The sequence below is a fragment of the Wyeomyia smithii genome, chromosome 2 (genome assembly GCF_029784165.1).
Source record: "Wyeomyia smithii strain HCP4-BCI-WySm-NY-G18 chromosome 2, ASM2978416v1, whole genome shotgun sequence".
NCBI lineage: Eukaryota > Metazoa > Arthropoda > Insecta > Diptera > Culicidae > Wyeomyia > Wyeomyia smithii.
In genome coordinates, this window is record NC_073695.1 from 147,725,645 (window position 1) to 147,735,006 (window position 9,362).

Sequence of the window (9,362 nt, forward strand, 5' to 3'; positions counted from 1 at the left end):
ACGTTTGAAAAAAATATCTTTTGTATATTCACCAGAATACCCAACCCACTATGTACTGATTGACGAGCATACTGGAGATACAGAAAGCTTACACAAAGCGGAAACAACGCGGCACTCATAGCGAGACTCTGCCACGATACAAACTTCTAACTTAAGCAGTGCAATAAATCGAAAAATTAAGTAAGTTATAAGACTTTAGACATAAGCGAATAGTTATTAATTATTAGAGATAAGTCAGTTTTATTTTTCATGTTAGTCAGTTCTTTAAAAACAAAAGCAACTCCCAACCAGAAAATGGCAATGCCATACTAACCCCAGTAAATCGGGCGTAACGATCACTCCTTCTAACAAAATTCGCTTCTTTTCAATTTTAAAAGCCAATACATTGTGAACACTGCTCCGTTAAGCTACTGCATATGAGCTAGAAAATAAATAACTTTAAAACTCAAACCCAAAAAGTGCATATAGCTTAATTGGTTCATGTAAATCTATTTTTACAAATAATAAGAATGAGAAAGGCTGGATCTGACCGCTAGGTGGATTAATTTAGGTTTTCTCGCATGCAACGCGAATTGCGAAATTTGTAGGGTTGCTACTTTGCTTAGAGTCGAAAAAAAAAGTAAAAATGTTTGTGACGCAAGTCGATGTTGCTGCTGGTAGAAATGGCAACTCACTGGCACGTTTCTATCTCTCACACTGAGAAGTCATTCCAACTTCCACTGAGGGTGTTGAAACAATAGCCAGCTTTAAATAATAGTCTCTACTGAGTAAATGTACGAAGTGCGAGAATTGGATAAGCGATACAAAACTCGATTCTAGAACTACGACTTTAACGTTCTGCGGTGGTGTAACGGAAACACATCTGACTGAAGATTGGAAGTTGTGGGTTCGAGTCCCACCTGCTGAACTATATTTTTCGTAGTTCCAAAAATCATATTTTCAGTTAGTTCAATTTTCTATCTGCATTACTATATTTACTCCTTAAATTAAAATTAAAAATAGCATGACTTTGCTTAGAGTCGAAAAAAGAACAGTAAAAATGTTTGTGACGCAAGTCGATGTTGCTGCTGGTAGAGATGGCAACTCACTGGCACGTTTCTATCTCTCACACTGAGAAGTCATTCCAACTTCCACTGAGGGTGTTGAAACAATAGCCAGCTATAAATAATAGTCTCTACTTAGTAAATGTACGAAGTGCGAGAATTGGATAAGCGATACAAATCTTGATTCTAGAACTACGTCTTTAACGTTCTGCGGTGGTGTAACGGAAACACATCTGACCGGAGATCGGAAGTTGTGGGTTCGAGTCCCACCTGCTGAACTATATTTTTCGTAGTTTCTACAATCATATTTTCAGTTAGTTTAATTTTCTATCTTTATTACTATATTTACTCCTTAAATTAAAATTTATTTGTTTATTTATTTATTTATTCATGATCCCGTTTATTATTGTTATCGGTGTTAGGTGTTAGGTTACTAAAAGAAATTGTTGTCAATTATTTCCCACTTGGTGTGGGCGAGATTGTAACCTGTGCGATTGCAATTTCAGCATCGAGTGGAAAATTTATTTAATTATGTGTAACGCTGCAAGAGCGTGCACGCGTAAAATTAACCCTAATTATGGGTACTGCTGCGAGAGAGTGTATAAGTGAAAATTACGCACATTTGGACACTCCGCAGCAGCGTGTACTTGTTATGACAGTTCTCACCACTTGCGCTGATATCGTTTACGTATATTCATTTAAATTCGTTAGTTTTTTCGTTTGTGAACGATATTGTCGCGTTAGTTAGGTTTGATAATTTTTTGTCATGTTTGTGAATTAATGTTAAGGGTTAGATAGGCCGGAATTTCCCTCTAGCTGTTGAAAAGTGGTGTGCTGAGTGCTGACTTCGACGTCACGGCGGGTTTGTTGTGGTCGGCAACAGAGGCATCCATCGCGGAAATAGTTGAGTTTAGCCTCGACCACGGTAGGACATACACGTCGCGTGCTGTTATTGTTTTCTCAGTGCGCGTTTTTCCTGTTTTTCACAGTTTTGTTCGTTTGATTTGTGTCCTGTGAAGCGAAGGTTGTTCCGCTTCTTCGTTATAAGACCAGCGAAGGTTGTTCCGCCTTTCGGATAGGGTAAGGATAGAGTAAGCTGCGCTATTGGCTACCCCGGCTAATTGTCAAGGAGCAGGAAAACACCTTCCCGCCGAGAACCATTGCAGCAGAAGCGATCGGAGGTTACTTCGAGCTGCAGGAGCAGTAGAAAGCAGCCCCGGACGGCCACCATCGGCGACCCACACCGCAACTGACAGCTAGAGGAACCGGAATAAACGGATGAGTTTTTGTTTTGTTTATTTTGATTGTTTTTCTTTAGTGTTCTAGCAAAAGTCCGAAATCCGATAGAGGTACACGCCGCCCTGTAAAATAGGGTCTGCCGGGTAAAATAAAGCAACCCGAAAAGCAGCCAACTGCCTTCTGCAGTTGGTGATATTAGTGTGTAGGGTAACCCGCACTAATAACTATTGCTCACGCGGAGCGACATTCGTGTCCGACGAATTCTGCAAGAGTCAGGTATCTTGTTCTAGTCATCTTTGGTTACAGTGAAAAGTAACCTCGTTGTATTTTCTACGTGACGATTGCGTTATCGGATTCAGCCAATCAGCAGCCGGTTCGCAATTGGTTGCATGCAACGGTGACCAGCTGTCGCGTCCTAAGACAAGGTTAGAACTAGAAATGTGACAACTTAAACTAGATTTACGAATAAGTAAACGCACCAGTGCTAGGCGGGCGCAAACTGTACGTAAAAGCAAAGAAACTATTCGTGTGTACAACAACAACAACAACAACAACAATATCGCACGCTAGCCTGGGGGGCTAATGCGTTCTCGATCAACTAGGTTAGTTGAGAGAATTCGTTATCGTGTGTACAAACGTTGTATTAAAACTCTTCGTCAAAATACCATGACTGATAATAAGTTATTGAACAAGTTGAAACAGAATCCAGTACTGTATAATAGCTTGGGTAACCTAGGCTTTACTCCTAAGAAAAGAAGATGTAATCAGCACGCAAAAAAATTTGCACTATCTACCTATCTGTGCGGTCCTCGAGTATATCACATGATACAACGATCAAAAGTGTTGTGTCTGCTTTCGGAACGCACAATAAAGGACACAGGCCTTGTTTTTTTTCAATAGGGGGGGATTTAATGATTTATTTATGTACTAATATCTGTTCAGAATTAATATTGTGTGTTCTGCTACAAATGGTGACATTTCAACACTATTATATATATATATATATATATATATATATATATATATATATATATATATATATATATATATATATATATATATATATATATATATATATATATATATATATATATATATATATATATATATATATATATATATATATATATATATATATATATATATATATATATAATAGTGTTGAAATTTTATATTATTGAATGTTATTAGCTTTCGCAGTTAAGTTAATGTAATTGTAGGAAAATTATTAAACCTACTACTTGTCAAGGAAAAAATTTAAATTAATCCACCTAGCGGTCAGACCCAGCCTTTCTCATTCAATTTTTTATTTGTAAAAATAGATTTATATGAACACTTCAATCCAATAAATGTATATTCACTCTTTAGGTTCTAAAATATTGATTTTGTAATCTTTACATATAAAAATGCAGTCAAGTCTGTCTGTCTGTCTGATCCATATAGGCCCGAAAACTACCGAACCGATCGACGTGAAAATTTGTATGTAGGGGTTTTTGGTGCCGATAAAGGTTCCTATGATAGTTTGAGACCCCTCCCTCTTCTGGAACCCATAAAAATGAAACATAAATTTCTGCATAACTCAAGAACAAACCAAGCAAATGAAACCGCATTTGGCATGTGGATGTTTAAAGGGGTAACTAATATGTCCATAATAGTTGGATGAAACACAAATTTGTGCACATCTCGAGAATTAATCAACCAAATGGAACAAAATTTGGTAGGTAAATGTTGTTAGTGGTAACAAATATGTACATAATGGTTTGAAACCCGACTCCCTCTTCTATAAGGGAGGGATCCCATGAAAATGAAACACAAATTTCGCACAGCTCAAGAACCAATCAAGAAAATACAACCAAATTTGGTATGTGAATGTTTTTAGAGGTAAGTTTAGAGAGGTTTAGAGGTCAAGTCTAGACCCAGTGATGTGAACAAAATATGTCCATAATGGTTTGACGCCCCTCCCTCTTCTGGAAGTACATGTTTCTTCACAAATTTCAGCACATCTCGCGAACTAATCAACTAAATGGAACCATATTGGCAGGTGAATGTTTTTAGTGGTAACAAAAATGTTCCATAATCGACATCAGACAACATTTTGGATTGTAAAATGGCAACTTCCGGTTTCTGGAAAACAGCCGAAAATGGCCGATTTCCACCCAATATAATAATATCCGGATCTAGAATAATACACAGGAGCTAAAATCGACCACAGATAGCATTTTAAATTCTAAGATGGTGACTTCCGGTTTCTGAAAACAGCAGAAAATGACCAAATACCACCGAGTATGAGTTTTTCTTTAACCAGTATGCCGTTCAAAATCCAGAAATTGTCTCCAAATGCCATTATTAAATACAAAATGGCGACTTCCGGTGTCGGAAAAACAGCGGCAAATGACCAAATACCACCCAATATGGGTATTTCTGAAACCGTAATGATGCACTGGAACCACAAATCGACTTCAGACAACATTTTGAATTGTAAGATGGCAACTTCCGGTTTCTGGAAAACAGCCTGAAATGGACGATTCCCATTAAATATTAGTATTTCTGGAACCAGAAAGATGCACAGAAGCTAAAAATTGATCACAGACATAATCTTGAATTTTAAGATGGTGACTTCCGGTGTCTGGCAAACAGCCGGAAATGACCAAATACCATTCAATATGAATGGTTCCGGAACCAGAATTGCGCCCAGATGACAGAAATTGATTTCACAGGCAATTTTAAAGTCCAAAATGACGACTTTCGGCTTCTGAAAAACAGTCCAAAGTGACCAAATATCACCCAATATGAGTTTTTCTTTAACCAGTATCAAATATGATTTTGAAATATCATTTTGAAATCCAAGATGGCGACTACCGGTTTGTGAAAAACAACCTAAAATAAACAAATATTATCCAATATGAGTATCTCTGGAACCAGAATGATGGAAGGAGCTAACAATTGACCTCAGGCACCATTTTGAATTGCTAAATGGCAACGTATAGGCAACAGTCGGAAATGACCGAATAATACTCAATATGGATATTTCCGTAAACATGATGATGCATAGAAACCAAACATTGACCCTGGACACTATTTTGAATTTGAAGACGACCACTTTTAGTTTCTTGGAAACAATCAAAAATACCTCCCAATATGGGTATTTCCGGTGTCAGATTGATGCCAAAAAGTCTGCTGATAATGACAGAACACCACCCAATATGAATATATTCAGAATTAAGGCGATGTACAGAAGCCAAAAGACGAGGATGTTGTCATTTCGATAAAACCAATCATTTCAAACGATTTGTTATTTGTCTTTGATCATATCCTATGGCCGATTCGTCATGCATTTGCAGACTTCAAACAAACCGCAAGGAATCAATGAACTTGGAACGTTCAAATAGTACGACACCACATTATGTTGAGGTCACATATATCGATCAAAGCAGGTATAGTTTTAAATAGTCTTTGAATTTCTTTTCTTTCCATAACTTTTGAGCCACATATCAAATTGTTATGAAGTTTGTTATTTGTAAGTTTGAGAGATGACTCGTTCGTATGACACTAGTTATGTTCAAATAAGTCATGTAATCTTTGAGATAATAGACTTTCGTTGTTTTATTAACAATTTAATACATAACGGTTGCTTAAGTTCGATTATAATCAAATGCAATGGGAGCGTGTAGGGCAGCCAAACTTTGAAACCACGTGTTCAATCATAATTCATCAGTTAACCCTTAACTAGCCCGCTCATCCGATAATAATAATCAAATCGGCTGTGTAGTTTCTGAGATAATGAAGTTTCGTGATTTTCACAAGTCGGCACATTACAAATGAAGTTACAGTTCGATTACAGTAAAATTCAATAGGGTCTTCTGATGCAGCTAGACCATTAATTTGACACTAATTTTGTGGAAATCGGGTCGGCCATCTCTGAGAAAAGTGAGTGAGTTCAAGTAGTCTTCGGAATATGTTCCTTTGCATAGCTTACTTACTCACTTACTTAGATGGCCGTACGTCCTAAGACATGGCCTGCATAACGTGGTTCCGCCAATTCACTCGGTCCATGGCTGCCTGCCTCCAGTTCCGCGGGCACCCGGTACTTTGCAGATCGTGCTCCATCTGGTCCACCCATCTCGCTCGTTGCGCCCCTCGCCTTCTCGTTCCCGCCGGATTTGAAGCGAACACCTTTGCATAGCTGGATTTCACATTTTTAAACATAACAGGCAAAGTAATAGTCCGATTGCAAAACAAATCAATGGGATTTTATGAGGCAATTAGACCTTCCATTTGACACTGATTTTATGAAAATCGGTACAGCCATCTCTGAGAAACATGAGTGAGATTAAACAGTGTTCAGAACACGTTTTTTTTCATAACTTTTGAACCACAAGTTCAATCTTTCTGGAATTCAAAACTTAAGGGTTTTCCAAGTAGCCCGTTCTTTTGAGACCAATTTTGTTCAAATCGGTTGTGTAGTTTCTGAGATATTGATGTTTCATGATTTTCACATTTTTAAACATAACCTCTAAACTAAACATCCGATTACAATAAAATTCAAAAAGGTCTTATGGGGCAACAACACCTTTCATTTGCAATTAATTTCATGAAAATCGGTCCAGCCATCTCTGAGAAAAGTGAGTGAGAATAAAAATCTGCACATACACACACACACAAACACACATACACACACACATACAGAAAATGCTCAGCTCGTCGAGCTGAGTCGAGTGATATATACCATTCGGCTCTTTGGAGCACTTTTATATCTTCGGTTTTGCAAGTGATTGCTATACCTTTCTAGGAGAAAGGCAAAAAGGAATAAAACAAAACTTAAAATAAACTTAAAACTATCTTACTGACTTTAAAGTGAGCTAATCGTTGCAATTGAGGATTGCAACGATTTTTGTCGGAATTTGTTGATAATTTGGCTTGACATATTTTCTAATGTTTCTACATTAGTGAGCTTATGTATGTCGTTCGTGCTAAACCAGGGAGGACGCTTCAAAATCATTTTCAAAAGTTTATTCTGAATCCTTTGAAGTGTCTTCTTCCTGGTTGTACAACAACTTGTCCAGATGGGAACTGCATGTAACATTGCTGGCCTAAAAATTTGTTTGTAAATTAACAGTTTATTCTTGAGACAAAGTCTAGAATTCCTGTTGATAAGAGGATATAAACATTTGATATACTTATTGCACTTTGACTGGATATTTTCAATGTGCTCCTTGAAAGTAAGATTCTTATCATAAATTAGCCCTAAGTATTTAACTTGATCAGACCAATTTAAGACCACACCGTTCATCTTAATAACGTGGTTATGGGTGGGTTTGAGAAATGAAACTCTTGGCTTATGAGGAAGAATAATTAACTGTGTTTTAGAAGCATTAGGGGAAATCTTCCATTTCCGCAAGTATGAAGAAAATATATCTAAACTTTTTTGTAGCCGACTGCATATAACACGAAGGCTTTTTCCTTTTGCGGAAATGCTTGTATCGTCACAAAACAGAGATTTCTCACAACCTGGTGGTAAATCAGGAAGATCAGAAGTAAAAATGTTATATAAGATTGAACCCAAAATACTCCCCTGAGGCACACCAGCTCTAACAGGCAATCTATTAGATTTACCATTTAGATAGTTAACCTGAAGAGTGCGGTCAGTTAAATAACTTTGTATCATTTTTGTAAGGTAAAGCGGAAAACTGAAATTTGACATTTCAGCTATTAAACCTTTATGCCAAACACTATCGAATGCCTTTTCTATATCTAGTAGAGCTGCTCCAGTCGAATAGCCTTCAAATTTATTAGTTCGAATCATATTTGTTACTCTAAGTAACTGATGAGTAGTGGAATGCCCATGGCGAAAACCAAACTGCTCATTTGCAAAAATTGAGTTGTCATTAATATGTGTTATCATTCTAATGAGAATTATTCTTTCAAAAAGTTTGCTAATAGAGGAAAGTAAACCAATTGGTCGATAACTTGATGCCTCAGCTGGATTCTTTTCGGGTTTTAAAATTGGAGTGACTGGCATTTTTCCATTTCGTAGGAAAATGTGCTAGTGCAAAGCATCTGTTAAAAATTTTTAACAAGAAATTTAAAGAGTTTTCGGGAAGTCTTTTGATGAGGATATAGAAAATCCCATCATCTCCTGGTGCTTTCATGTTTTTGAATTTTTTGAGAATAGTTCGCACCTCATTCAAGTTTGTTTCCAATACCTCTTCAGAAAGAAATTCTTGGGTGGTGATCTGATCATACTTTTACTTCATTTTCAATAGGACTTACTAGGGGTGTGCGAAACTGGCTTTTCTGGTGTCGAAACGAAACGAAACGAAATTAACCCTTAATTTCGGTTTCGCCAAATTAGTCGAAACGAAATCAAGGTGGATTTCGAGTTCTCGATACGAAACGAAATTGGGCTCTAAATTTCGCGAAATTTCGCGAAATTTCGAAAAATAAAATAAATGTTTCTAAAACATAGCATTACAATGATTTGTAACGTTGGAGCGTACGCTAACGAAGTACGAAGAGTAACGATATCGATAAACCGATAATGACGAGAAAATCAAAAATGTTAAAAACTGAAATCTTGATGCATTCATTTATACAGATTATATTGCAGGTAATAGCACCTCGATAGATACAAATGATATAAAGGTCAAACTCGAAATGTCTTTGTAAATAATAATTTAATAAACTTCTGAACTGATTCTTTTGGTTTGAATGCAACTATGTTTAAAATAGTAATCCTTCTTTCATAGCACTCATCATTCAAAATCCAAGTGTTGTCCTTGAGCTCGAAGCGACGAATCCGATAAGCAATTCCTCGGCGGCCTTCTGATGCATTTCTGCATTCTCTAAAAGCAGCAAAATTCACAGGAATGGTTAAAAAGCTGTAAAACCTTTGGAGGGCAACTTTATTGTCGCTTTTGTCGACCAGTGTTATTGATTTTTTTTTAACACCGTTTAGTCAGACTAGACTAAGTGACATTTTTATCAATTCGAGGAAAACAAAATTTAAGTTAACTATTCTGTAAACTTTTAAGTTTTCAATATTTTTGCACATTTTTTAATATAACTTAAAATTACTTCTTA

General features: G+C 36.6%; 2 non-coding genes across 2 annotated transcripts; both read left to right on the forward strand.

The window, feature by feature from the left end:
• Nucleotides 1-836: 836 nt before the first annotated feature.
• Nucleotides 837-907, forward strand: Trnaf-gaa (transfer RNA phenylalanine (anticodon GAA)). The gene has a single exon. It is a non-coding gene; the product is annotated as a tRNA-Phe (tRNA).
• A 343-nt stretch (nucleotides 908-1,250) lies between these two features.
• Nucleotides 1,251-1,321, forward strand: Trnas-gga (transfer RNA serine (anticodon GGA)). The gene has a single exon. It is a non-coding gene; the product is annotated as a tRNA-Ser (tRNA).
• The last annotated feature ends 8,041 nt before the right edge of the window (nucleotides 1,322-9,362 follow it).